The following is a 26,418-nucleotide window of genomic DNA, read 5'->3' on the forward strand; positions in this document are numbered from 1 at the left end:
TCCAAAGTAGGCGCTCAGGATCGCGTGCTGGGGGGTGAGAAGGTGGTGGAGGCAGGTGCTAGCAGGCCGCCTCCACCACGCTGTGGACTCGTGGGCCTAGAGGGAAGAGCAGGGCTCATGACAGGAGGGGACCACCGCTGGGCTCCGTCCTGTGCCGGGCACTGGGTCCCCCGCAGCAGCAGTCCTGGGGGGCACCTGCTGCAGCTCCACTTTGCAGATGGGCACATGGCCTGGTGAGGGTTTGTAGGTCCTGGTCGCCAGGGCCAGGATCCAAGCCCAGGCCTGCTGGACAAAGTCCCTGCCCTCTGCACGGCCTGGCACAGCCCCAGGCCAAGCGGAATGGATCTGAATCCCGCCCTGTCCCAGGGCCCATGGGAGCCGGGCTGAGTTGAGGCCCTCCCGGCATCCCTGGAGACGGCCTCGTCTGCGCCAGCTCCCTCCACTCCTCGAGCGCCTGTCGGGGGAGCCAGGCGCCCCCTCTCTGTCCTGCCCAGAGGACAAGAGGTGGCGGTGCGCTTCAGAAGCAGGGCAGCACCCCGGTCAGAGCTGCCCCTCGGAGAGACCGCCCTGGCTGCACGGGGGCAGGCCTGCGGGGGGGAAGGAGGCAGCGGGGGGATGCTCAGGACACAGAAGAGAGAACCTCCAGGCCCCGCTGGGCTGTGGGCCTGGCGGGGGCATTTCTGGCCTGGACCCTGAGGAGGTGGGAGGTTCCAATGGGGAGGGGGTTTAGGGGCAGGTCAGGGCATAGCCCCGTCAGGCAGCTGCACCCCCAGACTGAGGCTCTGGACAGAGATTTCAGCTGCTCTTGGGACCAGAAGACAGCCCAGAACAGCCCACCCGTGAGGTTCTCAAACAGGGTTCCTTGGAGCCCTGGGACTCCCCAGAGGGGACCGTCCTCTAGAACGTGGGCCGCTCCACGCCCTGGGCACTGGGGCAGGCTCTGCTGGCCAGAAGGTGTCCCGCTGTGAGTCTGAGCGCCATGGAACCGGCCTGCCCTGCCCCTTCTGGCTGGATCTCGGGGCAGAGCTGGGCAGGGGCCCAAGCCGCCAGCACGGACAGCTCCTGCACCTTCTGTGCCTGCCAGCGGTCACTCACCCTCCACCTGCCACACCCCACCCTCTGCCCCGCCCCAAAAAGACCCACAGCACTTTCCAGGGTCTGAGCTTCTCCGTCTCCATTAACTGCCTTCCTGAAACACGCAGCAGGGCCTTGGATAAACGCCTCAGAGGCCCCTCCAAGGCTTGGGCCAGGGTACACCCCTGTGAGGCCCCAGGCCACACAGCAGTGCTGGAGGCTAACAAGTCGAGTCCATCCCAGGCGTGGGTAATCAGAGCTAGCATGGGGTGAGGGCGTGCTGGGGAGCCCCTGCTCCCACCTGACTCCTTGGGCAGGATCCTAGGATGAGGAGGGCAGGACCTGGTCTTCACTGGGGGGATCCCTCTGACTCGGATGAGGCAGGTGTGGGCAGGGGGAGCCCTGTGTGATGTCAGGATGGGGTCAGAGGAGAGACAGGGTCATGGAGATCACTGGGCTCCCAGCTGGGCCAGTGGGCGATGGGTGGTGGGGACCCTTGCTGAGCTGCAGACATGTGTGTACTGCGTGTGCAAGCACATACGTGTAGGTGCACGTGTCTCTGTATATGCACGTGCTGTGTACATGTGCAGCACACCTGTACAAGGCTCATGGCAGGAGGAGAGCTGGGCTCAGCGTGTGCTCACTGGGACGTACGGGGCAGTGGGACAGGGACCAGGCCCGGGAGAGGAGGGCTTGCCTGCAGAAGACCGTTTAGGGGGATCCCAATGTCCAGGATGGAGCCCCAAGGAGCCCAAGGCAGGGCCTCAGAGAAGGAGGGCCAGGCCAGCGGTTGGCTGGCTCCACACCCACCGTGGGGGACCTCCGGCAGCTCCCGCAGCATCTGCCCTGTGGCGTCCTCTGCGCTGGGTTCCCCGAGCTGGCTCACACCCCCTCCCCTCAGCCACACCAAGCACCCAGGCCTCTGCTGGGGTCAAAACTCTGCCAGCCTGTTGACCAAAGGTGAGGGGTGGAGGAGGCTCATGGGCTGTGACTCAGGGTCAGGGCTCAGCGTGGTCACTGGGCACTCCTCTCCAGAGTTGCTCACTGGGTGACTGTCCCCCCAAGCCGCAGGCCCCTTGTCTGGTCCCTGGTTTCCCATATGCCAACATAGGTCACTGCAGTGTCCATCACCCACTGCCCCTCTTGTGTTCCCAAGGACAGTAACCAATGAGCACCCAAGCACCCAGATGCCTCTCCCATCACGTTCTCAGGACCAAAATGTCCTGCAGCCAGGAGGCTCTCCAGGTGTCCAGCCCCCTCTTTGGTCAGCCTCCGCCCCAAAAAACCTGCCACACAGCCTCCCAGAGTCTGCAGGGTGAGAGGTGGGGGACCTCAGAAAGCTGGCCTTGCCAGGAGGGGACAAGGAGCTGGAGCCACAGCGACGAGGGAGGGAGGCGATGACTGGTTTACTGAGCGCGGACTGCACACCAGGACGGGTCTCCGACCTCACAGGGCTCCCACGGGGTAGGAGCCGTATCGGCCCCACGCTGCAGCTGGCAGGGGCCTCGTCTGCAGCAGGAGGCCACACCCACCTCCTACCACCATCCCAGACGTACCCATGCACGTGCACACCATCAGCGCCCCCTGCCTTGGTTTCTCCGCTGGACAACAAGGGTGTGGGCTGGACACTGGCCCCTTGGGCTCTGGGATTTTCCAGCCTCACCTCAGTTTGTCGGACCCTTCCCTGGCCTGGCCCAGAGCACAGACCCGACCCAGTCCCTGACTCCGTCCCCTCCCCACCCACCCCAGGCCGCCAATGGCATTCCCCAGACACCAGCCACAAAAGGCACTCTGTTGTCCTGCCTGGCTCTCTGAACAGTACCCGCCTGTGTGTCTGGGGAAGGCTGCACTGGGGGAGGGGCGGGTGGGCGCTCGCGGCCCTGAGGGCGGCCCAGGGGGCTGGCGGGTGCTCAGGGCTGGGAGACCCAGCAGGAGAGGCTGCCCAGGGGTCCCTGGCCACCCTGCCCACTGCAGCCTGCCCTCCCTGCTTGGGAGCCTCCCTGGGCGGTAACAGGGGAGGCAGCTCATCTCCGGGAGGCAAAGGCAGCCCTGGCCGGAGACCCCATCACAGGCCCAGCACAACCTGTCTAAGTTGTCTAAGGGGCTTGCGGTGGCGAGGAGGAGCCGGGAAGCCCAGGCAGGCCTCCCTTCATGAGCACAGAGCCCGGTGGGGCGTCAGACCAGCCTGCCCCCCATCTCCACAGCCGCCACCTGCCCCTACTCCCAGCCTGTGCCAGCCGACCAGGCCCCTGACCCCCTGGCTGACTGTGGGGTGTCCCAGGCCTACCCTAAGGAGGCCCCGGCCATATTCCACTCACAACAGAGAGGTGGGGGCAGACCAGTGAGGTATCCCCAGCGGGCAGGGAGAGGGCACTTGGCAGGGCTAGGTTGCCAGCAGGGCCAGGCCCCCCAAGAAGCTCACCACACCCACCATGCCTGCCCGCCTTTCCCCTGCCCGTCCGCCTGGGCACAGGGGCCCTCAGGGGAATCTGGCTGGAAGTCAGATGGAGCTGCCCAGGAGGAGAGAGAAAGGACCCCGGAAGGTCAGCTGCTGGAGCGTGGAGGGAGGGGCCTCGTCCTGCGCTGGCTCTGCTCCAGGCCCCCCGTACAGACCCTCACCCTCCTCACACCTTTGTTTGCTCAGGGTCCTGTCACCCCAAACACCTGCAGGCCTTGAAGACGCCCATGCGCTCAGGCTTTTGCTCAGGCCACGCCCTGTCTTGGGCTTCCCCCACCCTCTGCCTGGCAAACACCCACCTGTCCTTCAGGACTCAGGGCTGCCCTAGAAAGTCCTGTCTGAGCCTGCCGGGGCCTCCCAAGAGCAGACGTGCTCTCCTCCAAGCTCCCACGGCATCCTGTGTCCCCGAGAGTGCACACACATCCTTGCACACATGCATGCACACAACACGCTCTCGGGAGAGAGCCCCAGGTGGGGACAGTGAGAGCGTCTGTCCCATCCGCTGGGGCATCCCGTGGGAGCAGGGCACTCTCATGAGGACAGGAGGCTCCTGAAATTCTGGGTGTGACACAGGTCACTGCCCTCCTCTCCGTGTCCCCCTGCTCCCAGGTCAAGCCCTTGAGCCCTGAGAGGGAGATGCAGCTTCCACGCCTGCCCAGCCCCTGGACTATAAGTGACGCTACCCCCCATGCCTGGATCTGTCCCTGAGGTCCCCAGGAAGAGGGGCTCATCCAAGGTCACAGGGGGAGGGTGTGAGGACGGTGGCAAGATGAGAGGCAGAGGTCAGGAAGGGGCCCGGCCACTGAGCAGACAGCACTGAGGCCCCGGGGAAGCTGTGCAGGCCTGACCAGGTGGAGACGGCAGAGCGCCTGACAGCACGGCTTCGGGGCGAGCGCGGAGTAAGGAGGCATTTCGCCCGGACGCACTTCCTGGAGCCCAGGTCCCTAGGCTCCCGCCGCCCCCTGTACCCGCCCCATCCGCACCAGTGGCTGCATTAGGACTGCCAGTCCCAAGAGAGGCAGGGAAGGCCCCGGTCCCTGGTACCCAGAGGCACCAAGGCTTCTGACCTGGGCCTCCCCAACACCTGTGGGGTGCCCTCTCCCCTCTCCCCGGGACAGCTGGGGTGAGGGAGGTTGACAGAGAGAGTGTGGGCCAGTTGGGACTCAGGGCCACCACCAGCTGTGTCCCAAATGCCAGGCCGGGTAGGGTGGAGACAGGACAAGCTGGACCTGCAGCCCAGGCTGAGCTCCGGGGCGGAGGCCCACCCAGCAGCCAGGAGCAGGGCTGGGGGCCTTCAGCTGGGACGGAGGGACACGTGTAAGTGAGCTGGGGCACATCTGCACGCGTGTGTGTGAGTGTGTGTGTGAGTGTGGCGGCGTGGGAGTGAGGGAGTGTGTGCACAGGCGGCAGAGTGCATTGCAGGGTGTGTGTGTGTGTGTGTGTGTGTGTGCGCGCGGGTGCTGCTGTTGAGAGGAAACCATTCTAAAGGTGACCCCAGTCAAGGGGGACTGGGACAGTCAGGGCTCGGGCCGGGAGCAGGGACAGCCGGTGATGGAGGGCTCTCTCTCACGTCCTGAAACCCCTGTCGTTCCTCTGGGACAACTGGGACAACTGGGCGTCACCAGCACCTGGCCCAGGGGGCCCCAACAGCTCCCAGCACGGCACTCTGTGGCGGGGTGGCAGCGCTCCCCGGCCTGCGTCTCTGAGCCTCTGGGCAGCAAGAAGCTCTGCACCAAGTCCCCACGCCAAACGGGAGGGGGTTCGGGCGGGCTCGGGGCGCTGGCTCCACAGGGTGGGCCCGGGGCTCGGCGGGCCCCCTCCACCCCCGGCCAGGTTTGGATGGGCGGCTCGGCCAGGCCGCCAGAGTGGCCCACAGGGCTCCTAGGCCCCCGCTCGCCGGCGCCTCGGGTCTCCTGACTGCAGCTCTTTTTCCATCCAGTCTCAACTGAAAGTCCACAAGCCCAGAGCTGCCACGGCTGGGAGGGGACGGGGGCAGCCGGGGTCCCAGCGTGCCGTCCGCCAGAGCCTCTGAGCCTCTGGAAATCACAGGCCCTGGAGGCTTCTCTGGGACCCACAGTCACCCAGCAGGGCCCCGTGGGCCTTGGGGACCCCATCTGCACCCCCTCCAAGTGAGCCCTCGAGGATACCCACAGACCCCGTGGGCAGGGAGGTGGGTGGTGGGATCAGCAGGAACATAATGGAGAGCCAGAGGTGAGTGAGGGTGCGGGGGGAGATGGGAGGTGAGGGTGAGGTGGTGTGGGGGCAGTGAGGGGTGAGTTGGTGGGGGGTGGGTGATGGTGGGTAATGGTGGGAGTCGGGGACAGGGCAACAGTGGGGAATGGGGTGGGGATGAGATGGTGGGGGGTGAGATGGTGTTGGGGGTGAGAGGGTGTTGGGGTAGGGCAATGGTGGGGTGGGGGGTGAGCCAGGTGCCCCTGCTGCACACAGAACGCGTCCATTCGTCTAAAGCACTTATAAGACAAACGCAGTTTGCTTGTGGAGGCACAGAACTTTCTGGAAGGACAACGGGACCCATTTACAGGAGGACCTGGGGTCTGGGCTGGGAAGGAGACCCCCTTTGCACTCAAGCCCCTTGCTGCTGCTCTCATCACTTGTCACTTTTCAGTTAGCAGAGGTGAAATAGGAAAGCAAAGGAGGGGTAGGGGCGGGGCAGGCCACCAGGAGCCCCCTAGCGTGCTCCAGGCTCTGTCGGGGAGCCCCTCCCCTGTGAGGAAGGAGCAGACGGCGGTGCAGGGAAGGCTCCGTGTGGTCCCGTGGCAGAAGGAGATCTGAAACCAGGGGCTCACATCCAGCTGCGTCCACGGGCCCTAGGGTCTCCCTGTGGGGAGAGGGGCTTGTGCCTCTGTCCCCTGCAGCTGTGCTGAGGATGAGGCGGGGACCTGGAGATCCAGCTGAAGCTCTTCCCCCCTCAGGCCTTGCTTTTCCAACAACTGTAAATGGGCGGTGGGTGGGAAGAGGGGCTCTCTCAGTGCCCTGCAGCCCCAGTGTCCTTGGAGAGACCTCACATCCTGGGTCATGAGCATCCACCACGGGGCCCAGATTCCAGGGTAGTGCGCACCTGCGTTCTGTTCTGCGCATCCCTGCCTTTGTGGGATACATGTGCTGTGTTGTGGGTCTGTTCACAGTGCACACTGATGGGGGTCGTGGGTGGTGAAAGGTGGGGGCCATTCTGTGGTGGTGAATGAAATCTGGAGTCCAGAGCAGGTGTGGGTCAGGGCAGCCCTGGGCCACTCGGTGTGCACCTCACTGTGGGGGACCCACCATCTCTTTGGTATGTCCATCAGGCTAAGTCACTACCTCTGTTTAAGACCACCCCGTCCATGCTCCCCACCACTCCCAGGACATAGCCAGAGGCCTGCAGGGCTCTGTAGCTGGCCTGGTTCCCTCTGAAGCCCTGGACGGTCCTGTCATTCACCTCCTCTCCAGCTCTTGTCTACGCCTTACACCTGTAGTCTCACCTGCCACAGGGCCTTTGCTTGGCTGCTCCCTCCAGAGACCCTCCTCACCCTCACCACAATCCTTCTTTGGAGGGTCCTGGCTTAGCTATCATTTCCCTGTGCAGGGCTCTCACGGAGCCCCACCTCTGGACTCCTTCAGGCCACTGTCTTCCACCTCCAGGGCCCATTCACTGAGCCAATCAGGGTCTCTTTCCTCCTGAATTCCCACCAGCCTTCACACTGGGTGGGGCATGCCCTCTGCCTCTCCCATGCTGCATCCCAGGTCAGTGTGTATACACGCGCACCCACACGTTCAGTCTGTGCACACTGGCTGTGCACAAGGGTATCCAGCCGTGTATTTGCCCAGAAATCACAGCTCTGTCCGATGGCACAGCTGCAGCCACGGAGGCTGGAGGCCAAGGGTTCCAGAGAACAATGGGATAGTGTGGGTTTGCTGTTGGATGGGGTTAACAAAACCCTCCAGGTTTAGGGCCTTGGTTGGGGAGGGTTAGAGCTTTGCTCCCAGGTCTTCAAGTCTTGCACACAGCCAGACACAGACATGCCACAGGTAAAACGTGGTTGGATTAAATACTGCCTTCAAGGGCGCACATTGACAGAAGCTCTGAGCCATGCCACGCACACATATGTGGCAGTTTGCTTGCCTGCCCACACATGCCCGTAACCTGCCAGCGGACACGCACGTGCACGCGTGGCACACATGTACACAAATGCGCTTGCTCTCGCCTATTCATGGGGCTCAGGGGCCCGGGTGCAGGCGAGTGTGGGGAGAGACTGGGACCGCGCTTGGGCCCTGGCAGGGGAGCTCAGGGACGGGCAAGAGGGTGGGGGCCCGGGGCTGCCCAGGATGGGGCGGGCGCCTGGGCCGCCGAGGAGGCGGAAGGGGCGGGCAGGCGGCCGGTGGTGCCGGCGCCCTCTCTCGGCTGAACGAGGCAGCGCGCCGCCTTCCGCCACCGCCGCCGCAGCCCGGCGCCCGTGGCCCGGGCCGGAGCCGGAGGCTTCCCCAGGGGGCGGGCTCGGGCCCCAGGACCCGCTCCGGAGGCGGGGCCGGGCCGGGCCGGGCGGGCCAGCCAGGGGGCGAGGACGCCAGAGGAGGCTGCCCGCGTCCCGCAGCTCTGCGGGCCCTGCCGCGGCCGCCTTGTGCCGGGCCCCTGCGGCCGTGCGTCCGCAGGCGCCCAGCTGCCTCCGGACCCGGGCGGCCTGGACGCTGCAGATCCAGCACGCTGCGGGCCCAGCACGTTGGATGTCGGGACGAGCGCCGAGGGCCTGAGCCGGAAAGGCTCCGAGAGCCTCACCCTCGCCCCCATTTCACGGACGCGGCCACCGAGGCCCGAGAGGGACCGGAGCCTGCGTACAAGGGAGGGTTCGACAACTCGAATGTGTCCCCTCCCGGCCCGTGGTCCAGGAGTGCGGCGTGATGCCAGGGGCGACGATTGTCTTTTCCGCCCCCGCGCGGGAGCGCGGCGGAAACAAGCGCCCTTCTCCGGGATCGGAGGCGGCAAACTCCCCGCTCCAGCCTCCGCGCCGCGCCCGCCTGCAGAGCCGCGCGCTGCCCTGGCGCATTCCCTCCGGCCTCACGCTCGGCTCCCGACCGCCCAGGCTCCGGAGGTGCCAGGCCGGCCCCCTGACCCCCAGGTTCAGGCGCAACAAGTCTGAAAGCGGCGCCCAGCAACAGCGAGCGAGCCGGGAGGAAGGGCGAGGGGCCGGGCGCAGGGCGCCCCGGGATCCCGGAACGCGCGCAACGTCCGCCTCCGGGGACGGGGCGCGGGCGGCGGGCGCTCGGGGGCTGACTCGGCGGGCAGCCCACACGCCCTCCCAAGGTTCCGGCTCTGCGCGGGCAGGGGCGAGCCCAGGAGCTCCCGCCCCCTTCCTTCGCCTGCTTGACCTTGCTTGGGTGCTCAAAGCCGGACCCGGCGGCACCCAGGAGTCCGGAGGCAGAGTTTCGCTGCCGCCTGCGGTGAGGAGGGAGCGGCCCCCTCCCTCGACCTCCCTCGCTGCCTCTGTGGCGGCGGGGTCCTCCAAGGAACGGAAGGCTTCTGGTTCTACCAGACGCTATGGCTGCCTCTTCAGACCCCAAGCATAATACACCACCTCCTGGATCTGAAAAGGGACCCTAGCCTCCAGGTCCCCCCCGCCCCCGCCCGCGCGGCCGCTGCTCGGAGGGGGCGTGTGTTTGTGTCCTGGGGGAAGACACAGGGGGAGGGTCTCCTTGGGTCCCGAGGGTGGGTTGGGGAGCACAGACCTTCCAGTCCCCTCCCCAGCACGTTCTCCAAGCAGCTCCTCTGGGGCGGGGGTGCGCGCCCCCTGCCCACCCACACACCTGCACACCTTTCCACTAATCGGAAATTGCAGCTAAGGAATCGCCGGCCCAGACCCGGGGGAATGGGACGTGATGGGGAGCGCGCGGAGGGAAAAGGTGCTGAAGGAGGGGTGGGTTAGGACTGGTCCAGTCCCATCCTGGCTCCCTGCGCTCCAAGAAACTTGGAAGCCGAAAATAAAAGTGGGAAGGGTAAGGTGCCCAGCGGGCCGGGGTTTGGGTGTCTGACTGGTTGCTCCCTCTGGGCTGCCTGAGAAGTGACCCAGCAGGCACCACCCGCGGCCCGGCAGAGGTGCCGGGGCTGGAAGCCGCAGCCTCTGACAAGCCCTCCCAGACACCTCGCTTCGCGGCGATTTTCAGCTCTGCCGCTCCCTCCCGAGGCAGGCCCGAGGCGCGCTCAGCCCTGCCCAGGGGGCCGGGGACTAGTGGGGAGGACGCCTGGCCGGGCCCAGGGTCCCAGCCTGCCCAGGAGGGGGGGAGGGACACGCTCATTCCTCGAGGCAGCTCCGTGCGGCTCCAAGCGAGCGCGGCGGCCGCGGAGGGACGGCGGCCTCTGCCCACTGGGGGTGGAGACCGAGGAGTGCCCAGCGCCTGGCCTCGGTGCTTGGCGCCGAGAGGGCGCAGAGCCGACGCAAAGTTCGGAGCGGCTTATCCGCGCGGCCTGTCCAAGCGAGTGGAAAAGAAGAGCAGAACAGAACGAGCCAGGGCGATTATGTGTGAGGAGGGGGGCGGACTAGCGCTGGGGCGGCCCTCCGCCCGGTCTGGGCGAAAACAACCCCGGAGGAGCGTCCACCGCCAGGGCTGGGTCCACGGCGAGGCTGCAAGCGAGAAGCTGTGAGGGGTGGGGTGGGGGGGACATCTCGGCCCCTACAAGGTCTGTAGGGGCTCTGGGTGTGATGAGGGGAAGGGGACACGCCGAGGTGTCTCTCCTGAACCTACCTGAGTCTGTGTGTGGCTGTGGGGCACATCTGGGGCTCCCTAGGACCCCTGACAGTGCCTGTATGTGTTGGGGACACAACGGGAACGCCTTCCCCAGCCTGCCCTGGGTCTGTGCATGTGATGGGGAGGGGGTGTCTTCCCCAGCCCAGCCTGCCACCCTGGCCAGGCTGCGTGTGTGTGGATTAGGGGAAGGTGAGCAGCTTCGAGGAGCCTCTCCCACGTCCAGGTCGCCCCCTCCTCAGCGCGCCCGGTGCGGGCGCGCGGAAAGCTGGCAGATTCCGTCGCCGCTGCTGGAGGAGGCAGGGGGCCGGGGCGTGGGGGGGGGGTCCAAACTCCCGAGCTCCGAGCGCAAACCTCGGAGCTGCGAAGCCCCAAACAGCGAAGTTAGGAAGTCCGGGCGTCCGCCCCTCCCCCGACCCCCTCCCACCCTCGCTGCACCCCCTCTCGCGGCTCCCCCCAGCCCCCCGCCGGAGCCTTCCTTACCTTCCCTAGCAGCAGCGGCCCCGCTGGCGAAGACTTGATCCGGCGAGTTGCAAATCGCCAGGAGCTCCCCACGTCGCCGGCGGCCGAGCAGGGCGCCCGACCGGAGGGGGGGCTCCTTCTGTCGTCGCCGCCCCCGGCCCGCTCCAGGCCTAGCCGGGACGCCCCCGGGAGCTACCCGCCGGCGTACGCAGGCCCCCTCCCCTCCCCCTCGCCTGTCGGCGTCCCCCGGACGCCGGGGAGGTCCGGATGCCCGCGCTGCGGGCGATGCGGGGCGCGCGGCCCGGCTCGGCCAGGACGCGGCGCGGCCGCCTGTGCTCCCGGCTCGCCGGCTCCGCGCTCGCTCCGCCGGGGCCGCCGCCAACGCCGCGCCCGCCGCCGCCTGCGCCCGCCGCTGCCTCTCCGGCCGCCGCCGCCGCTCCGCTCCTCTCGCCTGCCCCGCTCCTCTCGCCTTTTTTCCCCTTCCTGAGGTGGGGGGGGGGGGGCGAGCCGAGCCGGGGGCGGGGCGGTGCGGGGAGGAGGAGGAGGAGGCTGAGGACGGGGAGAAGGAGGAGGAGAGAGGCGAGCTGCTCCCCCCCGCCGGGCTGCCGGCGCTCCCCAATCTCTCGCTCTCTGAAACTGGATCCCGAATCGGGAGCCAGAGACTGCATTACGGATTACATCAGGCTTTATAGAGCTTCCAGATCACACATTAGAGGGGAGCGCGAGCGGGGGGCGGGGGTGTGGGGGATGGGAGAGAGATAACGGAGTGGGGGGGGGGTACGGATAAAATGCACACAGGCGCGCACACCGAGGAAAGCCCAGCTCCTGCCCCATGCAGCAGGAAAACCAAGAGTTGGGTCCTCAGCTCTCTGCCTCTTCCAAGAGCCAAGGAGTGGCTGCCGGCTGGCTAGCTGGATAATTGATGGATGGGTGGATGGGTGGATGGATGGACAGACTTGAGGGCAGAATGATGAAGGGAAGTAAGTTATACGGGGTTGTGCATAGACAATGAACAAAGGTGCACGAGAGGATGGGATGGGTGGAAGGATGGATGAGGTAAGTGGGTGTAGATCCAGGAGGGGCACGGGAGGATGGATGGATGGACAGATGCCTGGAGAGATGGGTGGGATGTTGGATGGAAGGGTGGAGGGTGGGTGGATGGATGGAGGAAAGAGGCGGGTGAAGATGGACAGGATAGGTGGGTGCATAAATGGACGGATGGCACACTACTGGAGGGCTGAAGAGACTGGGTGGGCCGTGCAGTTGGAAGGATGATGAGTGGATAGGTTGATAAGAGTGGGTGGGCAGGTGGGATGGAAGAGGGAATGAGTGATGGGTGATAGAGTCAGAGGCACAGACTCTGGACCCCATCCAAGAGGACCAGAGGTTGGCAGAGGTAGGGAGAGCCAGCCCGAACTGCCCAGTTGGGTTTGTCCAGTCTTTCCTCAGGGGGACACCTGTTCTGAGAGATGTTGAGGGACGACTTGGGAGAAGAGCCAAAAGGGTTTGAAAGTGAGGTCCAGACCTTCCCCTGTGGGGCTGTCCTCAGTCATCCCCTCCCCATTCACATCTTCCACTGATCCTCCTTTGACTTGGTGACAGTGGGGAGATTCCAGCCACATATTTGGATTTTGTTTTCCATAAGCTGATGGAGATGGCCCCTTTGGCTGCTTCATCTTAAAGCAGCCATAGTCTCTCTTCTTCTGAGACCTTTGGCCAGATACCCACAAGGGGCCTCTTTAGAATGAAGTATAGAATCTTGGAGGAATGACCTTAGGGAAATTAATTCAGGGTCCTTTTCTAGTAGGATGCTTCTGCCTCCCAGCTCCTTGCTTCTTTTTTCACAACGTGTGGTCCACTCTGAATGCAAGATCCTCCTTGGCTCTGCCTGAATATCCAACAGTGTACACATTTATCATCTTAGCGGTCCACTAATGCCTTTGCTGCCCAAGCCCAACATCTGATCCAACTGTCCGCTTTTCTCAATTTCTTCCCAGGAGGCTCCATTGGCGGGGGCATCACTGTCACCATCAAACACTAATTCACAATCATTGTCACCGTTCTCAACTCGAATGCCAGCATCCACCTCCACACTAGTCTCCCCATGACCATCACCATAACCCAAACAGTGCCACTACATCACCATCATGGTCAGCACCTCCACCACCAGCACCAGTCATGGGGGGGAGGAGTGGGGAGGGGAAGGGCACCTCAGGTTGACTGAGTGCCCAGGCACGTTGCTCACCTCTTCAGGTAGAGCTCCAACCAAACCAGTACCTCTCACTAGGCCAACCTGTGGCCAAAACCTAGGGGTGTCCTGAGGGACTGATCAGGGAAGCTAGGGAGACCCAGACCACAAGGCAGTCCAGAGGACAGGAAGGGCCCTTTCCCCAGTCAACCTCCAGTGCAGCCTTATTGCTCCCCATCCCGCCTGGGGACAGGACCTTCTTCCCAAAGTCCTTGAACTGGGGAAAAAGGTGGACGTGGTGCCCCTGGGTGGCCGCCCACCTTTCCTAGCCAAGGTCCTTAACTGCAGCTGCCCTGGCTTCCACCTGCTCACTGCACTAGCAGCCCATGGCCACCAGGGGGCCTCTGATATTAGGCCACCAGGCCGCTACTAGGGTGCAGGCTGCTCTGAGTCAGGATTTCAGCTGCTGCTTTGCCGCCAGCCCTTCTCCTGGTAATGGGGGAGGGTAGCAGCCATCCCGCTCCTCTGCCTTGGGACCCCACCTGGGGTTCCCAGGACAAGGCTGGGGCCCCCTCCAACCAGGCCATCCCACACAAGGTGGTGTCCCCTCCGAAGGGGCTTCTCAGCAGGGCTAGTGCCTCCCCCTTCCTGCTCCAAGGACTCCTTGCCTCCCTCCCAGTCTTACCCCCTTTAGAACAGTGTCCCTTACCCCAGTTCCTGGTGCAGACTCTAGACAGTTCCCCTCCTAGGGGCAGAGAGGGCCCACCCCCCACCATGCCCCTCCTGGAGAAGGGAGCAGAGTCAACCGTGCCCCTGCAATTCCCATGCAGGGAATTCTGCCCCCCGCCCCTACAAACCGCACCCGACTGATCGTTTTGGAATTAAGACTCGCACTGGCACGCTGCACCCTCCGTGTCCCTATGGGTGCCTGAGTACCAAGACAGAAGGCTTTTGAGGCTTTCTTACAGCTCAGACATTCCAGGGTTCTAGAGCTCTCCGCCAACGGCCACTTTTCCCGAGCTTTGGTACCAGCTTACATCAGGCACCTCCACCAACGCTTGTGCAAATCCCTGACCACCTCACACTCACAGCCGCCTCGGGGTGGGGTCCCAGCTTGAAGCACCCCAGGGTGGGCTCAGCGCGGGAGGGTGAAGCTGTTGGTCCCCTTCTGGGCCAACCCTATCCAGCTGGACACAGTCCTAGAACCTCTTCACCCAGCCCCAGAGGGAGTGTGGCACTTGGCAGCCTGAAAGGCCTCTTCAAGGTCATGAAACAATCCCTGACCATAGCTGTCGACTTGCTGAGCCCTGACCTCGTGGCAGGTTTGCACGTCCAGCTCTTTGGTCCCAAGCCTGAGCGCTCCCTCTAAAGCAGCCCTGAGGGGTGAGAAGCAGAGGAACTTCATGGTGGGGGGGCTTGGAGAATCCCAGCCCCCCAGTGGAACAGCATACCTCGGAGTCCTGCCTATTCCCAACCATTTTCATAAGACCGTTCCATCCTCAGAGGGAGAAGTGAGGGTTATCTGAGGTCCTATGGGGAGCTGGGTGGTTTGGAACCAAATTCCTGGCCTCCTGGCTCCTGGTCTCCCATTCTGCCTCCTGGGACCAAGGTGGAGTGAGAGCCCTTGGCATCTGGGAACTCTTCTCAGGGCCTTCAGAGGCCACCTGGGGGCTGGCAGAAGGGGACAGCGCAGGATTCTCTGCCTGGGGATGTGTGGGGTTCTCCTCCAACCACTTGGTGAACTTTGCAAGCCAGAGGCAGAAGGGTGAGGGGTGGGGGCTGAGCACAGTGAGTAATTAGCTGATTCACATGCCCCATAATTAATTGTGGATGCAACATGCCACAATTAGCCTCCCAGTCAGGGCACACAGAGCCTGCAGGAGCGAGACCCCGCCCCGTTCCCACTCTGCCTCCCGCCCCCCCCACCCCCAGCCCCCTCGGCCCTTGGTCCCTCCAGGATGTGCAGCTGTGAAGACGGGGGACAGGGGAGGGATCGCTGGGGAGGAAGGACCGGGAGGGCACAGGCAGCAGTGAGAAGGCCTAGGAAGGCCGACCTCCCCTGCCGCCCTCCTCAGGCTGCCCACACCTGGGGCAGGGAGCAGAGGTGACCAAGGGCAGAGAGGACCTGAGCCTCAGGCCCAGGGCCACAGAGGCTGTAGATGGCTCTCCAGAGCTGTCTGATAGAGTGCACGTGGCCACGGTCCTTGTCTGCACCGCCCAGCACAGCCACTGCGGGCCACGCGTGGCTGCTGGACCCCTTGCAGTACTGCAGAGTACCGCTGTGGTGACATCCCAGCCGGGGTCCAGGCTTCACAAGTCCTGGCCTCCTGTGGGGGGACTTCAGCCCAGAAGGTGCCCAAGACTTGTCATTAACTCGACTCTGGCTCCAGGCCCGTTCACAGAGCTGCTGAGCCGCCCAGCACCTGCCCCCTCCCCACTTCAGGGCTCCAGGAGAGAGTGGGGAGACCTCAGGGCGCACTGATGTAGTGGCTGCAGTCAGACCACAGGCTGGGTCGTGTCCTGACAGCTCCACTTTCTAGCTGTGTGACCTCAGGCAACTTACTTACCCGCTCTGTGCCTGCTTCATCTGTAAATGAGCACAATAATAGTACCCACCTATGAGGCCTTTGTCAGGATTAAATGAGTAAATCAAGGCAGGCCTGGCACAGATGGCAAATACCAGCGGAGACGCGGGCTCCACGTCAGCCCCCATGCTCCTGCGGCCACGTGCCAAGCTACCTGGCTGGGGCCCAGCTCCTGCCCCCACTCCTGCCTCCCTGCGCTGACTCAGCCCAGCCCACAGGACAGGATCCCCTTCCTCCAGCCCCTCTGGGTCAGCAGGCAGGACTGCAGCGGATGGCAGTCAGCCACTCATGGCTCTGACCCTCTTCTGGCCCCAAGGCCACGAGCTCCTCCAGTGCCATGGAGCGAGTTTCCTGCAGACCCACTGGCCCCGTGGGCCCTCCTGCCACCACCCACGCCCGGGCGGGCTGGCTGAGTGATGGCCTCAGGGCTGGCAGGGTAGGAAACGGGAGGGAAGAGCTCTCACACGATTCCAGCAGTTACAACCCTTGCCCCTTGGATGTTCCTCCTATGCCTGACCTTAAGCCCCCTTGCTGCAGCCTCCGCCTGGGCCCTCCACTGCTCCCTTCTCACCATCTCTGCCTAAGGCCCTGGAGAATGCCAGCCTGCCCAGGGCAACGCCTCACCTCACAGATTGAGGGGGTCACTGGGGAGGACACCAGGCTTGGAACGACTCGGGTCCCTTCGACTCTGCAGGGCGCTTGCCTCCATGGATGGGGCTGAAGCCGTGGGGGTACCGGGGTGGGGTGTGGGCACCCAGGAGGGAGACGCGCCCCCTGAGAGCTGGCCCGCAGGCTGGAGGGGGCGCAGACGGGCAGAGGCAGGGGGAGTGTGGCCAGCCCTGCTCTGGACGCTGTGGCCACGTCTGCTCCGCCTGCCTGGCAGCGTGCTTTCTCTGTGCTCTGTGGGAAAGGCTCAGAGAGGGGAAGGCATTGGCCGGGGCCACACGGCCAGTCTCTGTCAGGCAGGACCCGAGCAGGCTTCTGGGAGGAAGAGGAGGAATGGGGCACTTTTCCGGGGCGCTTAGGATCAAGTGCTCAAGGAGTTTCTTCCACCTGGACTCAGGGAGAGTCTGCAGAGCTGGCTGCCTTCCATGGGCCCTGCTGGGCCCTCAGACAAGGGCCCTGCCCGCACCACCCGGCCCACCTGCAGGCCCAGGACACCTGGCTTCCCGGCCACGAGCTGCGAGTCCTCCGCCTTCTCCCGAGGAGCCCGGGGCGCGGGTGGCAGCGAGCTTCCGTAACCCCGGGCGGCCCTGCCCAGCCGCGGGCTCCCCTGGCCTGCCCGCCCTGCCCACCCTGCGGAGGAGGAGGCCGGGTAGTTTCAGGCTATTTTCAACCACTCGTTCTCACAGCTCTCCGGGTGAGAACCAGGCGCAATTGGCGGGATTTCCTAACACCCCCTTGGGGGCTGGGCAGAGGAAATGCAGGCTGGGGAGAGGCACGATGGCGCCAGCCCACACGGCAAGGCCACTGCTGCTGCAGGGTCCTGAGCGGGCTGACTGCGGGGCCCCAGGGCCTTTGAGGCCCCCGAGAGTGGTGCAGCCCCCTGACGTGTCCCCAGCAGCCGTGCCGGCCAGGCTGACTCCATTCCCAACTCACTCTGCCCTCGTGGCATCGACCAGAGGCCATTCTGAAGCTAGAGATATTGTAGCTCAGAGAGGCGATGTGACTTGCCTGAGCTCACACAGCCAGGGACTAGGACTGACACCAAAGCCTTCACTCTGAGCAGGTGGGACCCAGAGTCACAGGCTTGTTCTTCGAAGGGGGTCTTCAAGATTGACAGGGCAGAAAGGGAAGAAGTTGGGCGGTTGGGTGTAGTTCCTGCTTTGGGCCAGGAATTGCACAAGATGCTTCCGAAGCACCTTTCCCGGTCCTCACAACATCCTGACTGAGCCCTGACCCTGGACATACCCTGGTCCCTGACCCTCGTCACAGCCTGCTCACAGCCTGAGGCTGGGCGTCCGCTGCAGACATTTGACCCATTTCCTTCACCCCTCCTGCAGGCCTGACACCTGCCCACACCAGGCCAACCCCACCCTCACTGCCCTGGTTCCCCGAGCAGAGGCTGTGCCGACGCAGGGCCTGTGTGAACAGCTGCCCAGCAGCACCCCCCCCCCCGGCCTTCCCTGGGCTTAGCGAGCCCTCGGGAGTGCGGGCGCTGCGAGCTCTGGGAGCTTTCAGCGCAGGGAGATTAAGCATTTAATCAACAGCACAGTGAAAACCGACACCGACCCGGAGACCAAGGCGCCAACAGGAGCGGGGCCGGAGGTGCCTCGCCAGCTCCGCGGGCTCCCCTGCCGCGCCCGGTGCACCGCGGCCAGGAGGCCCCCGGCCCCACACGGGTGCGGGGGAAATCTCCCTGAGACCTGGCGCCTCACCCAGGCCCCCCGAGACAGACATGCTCCCACACTTCCACCACCAAAAGAGGCTCTGGGTGTCCACAGAGACCCTGGACACCACGTGGCCTCCCCGTGGGTCTTGTCCACCCCACCGGGGCCCTGATGTCCTATCCTCACGGCCCCTCCAGGCGGCCTCATTGTCTCCAGCTGTTGTTGGGTGGGGGGCCTGGTCTGAGCACCCCAGGACACAGCCCGGCCTGGGTGGTGGGTGACCAGACAGACCCGCAGAGGGCAGCAGACACAACTGCAGACCAGGGTTTCTAAAGGGGCAGCCTCAGACCCCTAGTGGTCCATGGGGTGACACTCCGGGGATGGGTCCCAGGGGTCCACGTGGGGAGAACACGGCCTGGGCCTGGACCAGAAGACAGATCCCCCACTCCATGCCCTGAGCCTCCATGGCCACCCCTGCCGCCCTGGGGGCCACTCCATCCCACCTTCCCCGTCCCAGCAGGGCCTCGGCCGCGGCAGTCCTGCGTGCGCCGGCGACGCTGGCCTCGCTGCAGCAGCCCCCAGCGGGGCGCTCTGCCTGCCCCAGCGCCCCCGCGTGAGCCGTGCCATGTGACTGGCTCCAGCGGATGGACAGCAGGCTGTGGGGGCCAGGTGGGGGCCAGGGGGGCTGGCGGCCCATGGAGGAGGACCTGGTCCCAGGTCCCAGGTGACGACCCCTGGGACTCAGGTCCCATCTGCTGTGCCCCTTGTTACAGCACCTGGGCCCACCCAGACAGATGGACAGAGGGACGGATGCAGAGGCCCAGAGGAGAGGGGGAGGCCGAGCAGCTCACACTCAGGCAACAAGAGGAGCGTGCGTGCCCCTAGGAGTGTGAGGGCGTGCGGGCGCAAGTGTCCGGCTGTGAGCATGTGGCTGCGAGAGCGCCCGTGTGCATGTGTGTGAGGGCGTGTTACACGCTTGTGTGCACGTGCGCATGTGTGCCCCGCCTTTCTCTCAGCCCACAAGACTTGCTGGCCTGAGGGAGGGGGCCTGACCTCTCCCACTCGCCCCCTGCCCGGAGCCCAGCAGAGCAGACTTGGCCCTAGAGTAACTGAGGGACTGCCTGTCCTGCTCCCCGGAATGGCTACAGATTTTTAGGGAGAACCAGTGACATTTGACAGATTCCACCCCTGGGAGTGTGGGATGGGCCCCTCCCCATCCGGACTGGGACTGAGGCTTCCAAGGCTTGGGGTCCTTCTGGGCTGCCCAGTAGGTGGGCAGCTCTGGCCTGGGACGGGTGAGGGCGCCTCCATGGGCCTCCCTCGCCCACGAGCAGAGGCTGGGCTCCTGCAGCTGGTAGAGCTGTCACCACAGTGACAGAGGGGGCCTCGCTTGGGGCCCAGGTGATGATGCGGCGCCGACTTTGGCCTCTTTGCTCCTGTGCCTGCCACAGCAGGTGGGCCACTGGAGTCCCGCACAGGGCCCGGGTCTGGGGCATACACACCAAACCCTGCCCCCACAGGGACAGGGCGAGTGGGGGTCCTCACATCCATCTCTCTGTGCAATGAGCCCAATGGTACAGCCCACCTACCCCTAGGAGGCACCCTCAGCCTCGGGGATGGGCAGAGAGCCTCGGGAGGGACCTGGGAACTGGCAGCGCGGCTGTGGGCAGGTCCCTTCCCTGCCTGGGCCTCGGTTTCCCTGAAGGTTCAGTGAAAGTTGGGTCAAATCCTCATGGCTGAGAGGCAGACTCCGTCTGGCCCTCCCCCAGCCTGTCCTCCAGCCAGGGCTGAGATCCTGCAGAGCGGACGTGGCTGCGTCTGACTTGGGCTTCAAAGCCTTCAGTGTCTCCCTGCTTCCTCCCAAAGGAGCTCTAACCCCATCCCAGCCTGGACGCCTGCCCTGGCTGAGTTGACTGTCTCTCCTGCCTCATTCTGAGCACATCTCTCCCCACCCCTCCCTGCCCGTTCCTGTCCAAGTCAGGGAAGGAGAGACGGGAGGGGCACGACAGGGACAGAGGCCACACGGGAGATGAGGGCAGGGGTATGCGGCTCTGTGAGACGTGTGGGTAACCTGCGGCGCGGAGCCGCGGTGCACGCCGACCGCTGGGGCCTCTGTCTGGTGTTGATGTTCCCAGGCCTTCTTCTCCCTTCTGGGCCCCTGCAGCCCTGCCCTCCACCGCCTGTCCTGACCCAGAGGCGGGTCGGGGCGGCCTGACCAGGACCAGGCAGGGCTCTCTGGAAGGGGTGGAGGGAATTCCCACGTTGACTTGCATGTTGTCTGCGTTCCAGTCAGAGGTGGAATCAGCTCCCGGGGTTGGCTCCTGGAACTGTGGCTCTCCCAAGACCTTGCCCCTGAGCGGGGCTTGACTGGGAACGGGCTTGACACGCTGAGAAGAATGCATAACATTGGCTCAGCACTTTAAAATTTGCAGAACACCTTCGGATATTTCAAATTACCTCACTCAAAACAACACTGAAAAGTAGAGAGGTCAGGGAGCACAATTCCACCCTTAAAGGAGGGGAAACCAAGGCTGAGAGACAGTAAGTCAGTGGCGCAAGATCACATGACAAGGAAGTAGCCCCACAGGGTCTGGATCCTGCAAGGCCTTCCTTGCTCTTCCCAGCTCACTGTTCAGCGGACTTGGCTGTTCACCTGCCGGCCTGACTTATGTGGTCCTCTACCCAGAACCTCACAGCGGAAGACAGTGGTCGTAGTGGTGGCGGTGGTGATGGTGGTGGAGATGACCATGGTGGTGGTGATGGCGATGGTGGTGGAGATGGTGATGGTGGTGGAGATGGCCATGGTGGTGGTGATGGTGATGGTGGTGGAGATGGTGATGGTGGTGGTGATGGCCATGGGGTGGTGATGGTGATGGTGGTGGAGATGGCCATGGTGGTGGTGGTGGTGGTGATGGCAATGGCAGTGGCGATGGCGATGGCAATGGCGATGGTGATGGTGGTGGAGATGGCCATGGTGGTGGTGATGGCGATGGTGGTGGAGATGGTGATGGTGGTGGAGATGGCCATGGCGGTGGTGATGGTGGTGGAGATGGCCATGGGGTGGTGATGGTGATGGTGGTGGAGATGGCCATTGTGGTGGTGGTGGCGATGGCGGTGGTCATGGCGGTGGTGATGGCCATGGTTGTGGTGGCAATGACGATGTTGGTGATGGTGGTGAAGATGGTGGTGATGGTGACAGTGATGATGGTGACAGTGATGAAAATGGTGATGGCTGTGGTCAGGACAACAGTGATTCTGATGATGTTGAAGAGAATGGATCTGCCTGGTGTGGATGATGCAGGAATCTAAGGTCAAGAATCTGTGTGGCTCTTTCCTCAATGTTTCCAGAGCCAGCGGCTTCTTTAATGCCTCCGTCCTTCTGCCTGTGGCTTTGCCACCATCCCTCCTCATCCGGAGCTCTGGGAGGGTGAGGGCATGCTCCCTCCTCGGTGCTCTCCCCACAGCCTGCTCTCCCAGGCAGCCCCCTGCTGGCTGTGCCATCTGTCTCTCAGCACTCGGGTGGCGTGGCCTGGCATCCTTATTTCTGGGTCCATCGCAGCCCCAAGCTTGGAAGCTGCCTTACTCGGCTGATGTCTGAAGAGTGGATGCCCGAACAAGTCCAGATGTGGAGATGTAGTAAGACAGGTGAGCCACTCCTTAGACCCCAAGAACCCTCATCACCCTGCAGCCTTCTTCTCCACGCATGCCCACCACCACGTCCCGGGCCAGGCAGGCACCTGCTCCTGTCCCTCTCCACCCCCGTGCTAGGGCTCCGTGTGTCCCAGGGTCTCTGCTGGTCTCAGCCCTGGGCACATACACTGGCACACAAACATGCAGACACCAAGCCCCCTACCCCCCACACACACACACTCACACACGCACGTGGCCTGGCACACAGGCCTGGATTGCACAGCCAGGCAGGGCAGACCCAGCCTGGGGGGTCTGGTCTTCTGAGCCCAGGGTCCTGCTCACCCAGCTGCACCCCATGTGGCCTTGAATGCCACCCCTGAGCCTCCACAAGGACCCCTGATGGGTGTCACCCAGCCAGTGACATCTCCAGGGAGGGAGCTACGGCTGCAGAAGGATCCTTTCTGAGAACTGACCAACTGGAGAGCCCCCGGGAGCTGGTGGGGTCGGTGCCGCAGGGAGAGAGAAGGGGCCCCATTCTCCCCGGCAGGCTGGTTTCCTGACCTCTTAAGAGGGGCTTAGGTGCGGAGACCCTGCCTCCTTGGGAAGCAGCCAGCTGGGACGTCTGCAGAGGGTCCAGGAGGAGCTCCACCCCGAGCTGGCCACCCCGGATGTCCGAGGTGCCCCTGTACCCCATGTACCCGATCCTTCTGGGGGACGCTGTGCCTGCCCCGTGCCTGCAGGGCTACTGGCTTGTCAGTATTTCACATCTTCCTGGTGCCAAGTTAATGGAGGCATTTTTCTCTTTTAAAACTTATGTAACTTTTCAAGCATGCTGGTGGGGGGGGGGTCATGTACTGCGGGACCCCCGCCCAGGACCCGGTTTCTACAGAGCTTTGTGCTTTGCCTCAGATCTCTTCTGGTTTCAAGGGGAGAAAGCCTCTCATACGTGGAAGAGCTCTCCTTGGCGCTCCCGGGCCACACGCGACCCCACCCGTGTTTGCGTCCGCCATTCCTGTGCCTCTCTCTTGAGGCCTCCGGGCGGGTCCGTGGGTTCCCGAGGCGCAGGTGAACGGCATCCCGGCTGCGCCTTCAGCAGGCGGCTCTGTTTGTGCGGTGACTTCACGTGACAGTGGTAGCGCTGAGCTTACTAGTCCTCCTGGCCATGAGGTGCTCTGCTGTGGACTGGGCCAAGCCCTTTCATCTGTCATCCGTCCCCGACCCTGTTCCCGGAGCTCCCACTCCCCCAGGTGCCGTCGCGGGGACAGGCGTTGAGCAGGGCCTGGCCGCTCTCTCCACAACAAGCTGCACGGGCTGTCCTGGGGCGCGTGGGGCGGTCTTCCCCAGGACATGTCTCTAGGAACAGAAGCCCCGGGTCAAGGGGCACGTGCAGCTTGAGCTGTTCCATGTGGATGCTCCGTGGGGGCGCACACACCCTCGGGGGTGCTGGATGTCACTTTCCCTGACCTCGTAGCGGGTCGTGCGTCGGGGGCACGGGAGCAGGCCATCGGAGAGGGCCAGGAGAGGCCTCAGACCCGCTGCCCAGAGGCCTCGGGAGTGGCAGAGAGGCCCAGGGCAGTGCAGGACAGGCCCTGGTCCAGGTGTAACCCTGGTTCTGGTTCCCGCTCTGAGCATCGGTGGGAGGGGCAGCTGTGACTTGTGAGAGAGACCCCGGGGACGAGGGGCTTGTCTTCAGCCCCACTGCCTCCAGCCCTCAGCACACAGCCTTCCAGACTCTGGAACCCCGTCTTCCAACACTCCTCATTTCTGAATCCCCAGAGTCCCTCCTACCTGGCCAGCCAGACACACTTTGGATTAATGAATGAGCAAATGACCCAATGAATGAATGAGTGAACGAATGAATGAACAAACAAACCAACAGCCGGGGAAGACTTCACTTAGGAGGCAAGACGTCTACTGACGTAAGGATGTCAAATCACCTCCAGGTGTTAGAGGTAACAGGCTTCGACAAGTCTTTGGCGAGGGGGTGGTCTGAGGTCCTCCTGGGCTCTGCCTCTCTGGTCTCTCAGACACCCTTGCCCCAAGCAGACCCAGCATCAGGCCAGGTGCAAGGTTGGTGATGCTGTGGAGGGTCTGGTGGTCTCCAGGGAGGTGACCATGGCCTTGAGTGGTCTGAGAGGAGCCACCTAGGGTGAGGGTCCACCCTGCTGACCGAGTCCAGCAAAGGGGAGGAGGGGCTGGAAATACACCCACGGAGAGCAAGAAGGGGGCCTCTACCTCTTCAGCCGTGGACAGGCCCTCTCTGCGTTCCTGGCCAGGTCCTGAAGAGATGAACATGGGTGACGCTGGAGGCCTCGGGCTGGCTTTTCAGTTCCAGTGCTTGGGGCCAGGAGCCTCCTATGGAATTCCAATGTGGTGTCCTCTGGCCTCTCCAGGAAAGGACACCACTGTGGCCAGGGCACAGTGCATCCGACCCGGACCAGCCTCCTGGCACAGCCCCGAGCCCTCTCCCACACGGCCCCCTGGCAGGACGAGCGGGGGGCCAGGGGGCCTGGCGGTCTGACATGTGACTAAGCCGGAGCTGCGTGCCAGTGAGTGGCGGAACGTTGCCTGCCAGATTAAATTAGGCGCCTCAGAATTAAAAATACATATTTATTTTAACCGGTTGGGGTGTTCGAAGCGAGATGAAAGGGAGGGGAGATGAAATATTACAAATTAGATAATTAGGGCCGCAGAGAGGAGCGTGTGCAGGAATGGGAACTGGGAGGGTGGATTGTGAGCTCCCCGCGCTACGCCAATTTACAGGGAGGAAGAAGGAGTCAGACATAAAGAGGAAAAGAATAAACAGACAGACAACAAAGACCCAAACCAGCCAGCGGAGGGTTCCGTGAGCGCTCCTTCTGTGAAGGGGCGTGGCGGCCTGACGAGCAGGCCTGGGTGGGGTCCAGGCACTGCGTGGGGATCAGTAGGATTCGGCCAGCGACTGGACGAGGCTCACCTGGCTCCGGGCGCAGCGCAGGGCCCGCCCCCGGCTCCGAAGAGCGTGATCCTGTACTTGAGGGCTGGGCTCTCCAAGGGAGAGCTTGAGGTCCCCTGGGAGGTTGCACAGCAGACATTGGCCAGGGCGTGTGGTGCCGTCGATGGCCCTGGTGAGGGCAGAGCTGGCAGGAGAGGTGAGCCTCTGGCGGCATGTGCTCTTCTCCCCGGTGCCCTGACGAGTGACGAGGCAGAAGTAAAGCGGGTGGTGCTGGGGCTGGCCGGGATGCGGCACTGGTTACGAGCGGGAAGGCACGGTGTTGGGGAGATGGTGGCTCGTTGCAGATAAGGAAGGAGGCTGGAGGTGGGGACAGGGTGGCATTTGGGGGCTGGGATGACGCTGATGTCCGGCGGGTGATGGGAGTTCCTGGTTCGCACCTTCTGCCGGGTAGGGCAGGCTCCAATCCCAACTCTGGCCCCTCAAGGCCACGGAGCCTGACGTCAATCACTTCCTGTCTCTGTCGTCTGTGCTCCTGGCTGTGGTCCTGTTCATGCAGTCAGATTTCTCCCCGCAGGCCTGGGGGTGGGAGGGAAAGTGGCAGGCGGGGCAGGGTCGCTGGTGGACTTGGAGGGCAGAGGGCAGCAGAGGTAATGAATTGGCGGCTCCGTGCTGGGCCAGAGTTACCCCGGGTCAGGTTCCTGCCCAGGACAGGCCCAGAGCCCACCTTCTCAGATGGGGTGTGGGGAGGGGGGGCCTGGGGGGCATGCCCTGGAGGGCCTCTACAAGGACAGCAGCCCAGGGTGTGTGCGCGCGTGTGTGCGTGTGCGCGCGTGTGGAGGTGATGGTCTCAGCACGCACCCGCCCTCACCCGAGAATCACACCCCAGCGTGCGCTCCCACGGTGCTCTGAGTGGGATGGCAGGTGATGTGCGTCACAAGTGGGGCCACGGCTGTGGAACCTGAACCTCCCAGGCTGACCTCCTTAGTGCCCGCGGCATTGGCGACCTGCTGGCCCCAGATTTAGATGCGTGAAGAACAGCAGCTCCCCAAACCTGAGAAGGTGGAGAGGCTATTTCCCAACAAATAAAAAGAGAGAGAGAAGAGACACCCTTCCCCCCATCCGTGGCCTGAGAGCAGATCTGTGGGTGGTGGGTGGCTCCCTCACCATCAGCCTGTGGGCCCCTAAAGTGAGAAGCCCCCACTCCCGTGCAGCCCGTGGGGCCTGGCCCCACCCTGGCCAAGAGCTGAATCGGATTTCCTGCAAGGGGAGGGGCGGGGCTCCCTGCGGTCCCCTGGCTCCTGGGAAGGAGCCGCCTGGCCTCTTCCAGAGCCAAGGTGGGGCCCCTGGCGGCCACGGCAGAGCTCCCCTGGGGGCTGCAGCACCACGACGTCCTGGAAGTCTGCATGGCCCTGGAAGCCTCACTTCAGAAATCAGGAAGGCGGGGAGCAGACAGCTTCCCAGCACCGGGTGAGGTGGGGCAGGGTCGGCCCTGACCCGAGGGCTCCACTGCCCCAAGTTTCCTGCCTTCCTAAGGGCCCGTGAGGGAGGAGGGACGCCCATTTTGCAGATGAGTTAGGTATGGTGATGCGGTCTGAGGATCTGGCCTGAGCTCTGCCACAGTGGCGGGTCTGGGGGGTGGGCAGGACACCCGTCTGGTCTGGCGGGGCCCAGACTCCCCCCGTGCCACCCCCACTGCTTCTGTCACTGCCAAATCTGGAGAGAAAGCAGGTGACTGGCATGTGCCTGTGCGTGCACGCGTGTCTGCTGGTGTGTACATGTGCACATACGTGCACCTACATCTCGTGTGCACACACATAGTGCAGTGCAGGTGCATCCTATGTGTGTGCACGCAGGCACATAGTTACAAAAACGCCCAGGCCCACCGCACATGCGCATGTGTGTGCACCACGTGGATGCGCACGGGTCAGGGACACGTGCACGGTGCATGCACAAAACTGTCACACACGGTGGGGGCTCAAGCATGTGGACATAAACACAAACACACGAGGTGTGCGCAGCCCTCA

The 26,418-nt window shown here is 63.9% G+C and overlaps 1 protein-coding gene across 6 annotated transcripts in view; it reads right to left on the reverse strand.

Annotated features, from left to right (window-relative positions):
- ADGRB1 (adhesion G protein-coupled receptor B1) overlaps positions 1-11,091 on the reverse strand; it is a 79,491-nt gene extending 68,400 nt beyond the window's left edge. Inside the window, exon 1 of one of the 6 annotated variants that reach the window (XR_004315282.1) lies at positions 10,748-11,091. The gene's annotated coding sequence lies outside the window, so the exon portion shown is untranslated. The remainder of the gene's footprint in view (positions 1-10,747) is intronic. The other 5 variants (XM_032468267.1, XM_032468269.1, XM_032468268.1 and 2 more) reach the window with 5 other exon arrangements.
- Positions 11,092-26,418: the final 15,327 nt, after the last annotated feature.

The sequence above is a fragment of the Camelus ferus genome, chromosome 25 (genome assembly GCF_009834535.1).
Source record: "Camelus ferus isolate YT-003-E chromosome 25, BCGSAC_Cfer_1.0, whole genome shotgun sequence".
Lineage (NCBI taxonomy): Eukaryota > Metazoa > Chordata > Mammalia > Artiodactyla > Camelidae > Camelus > Camelus ferus.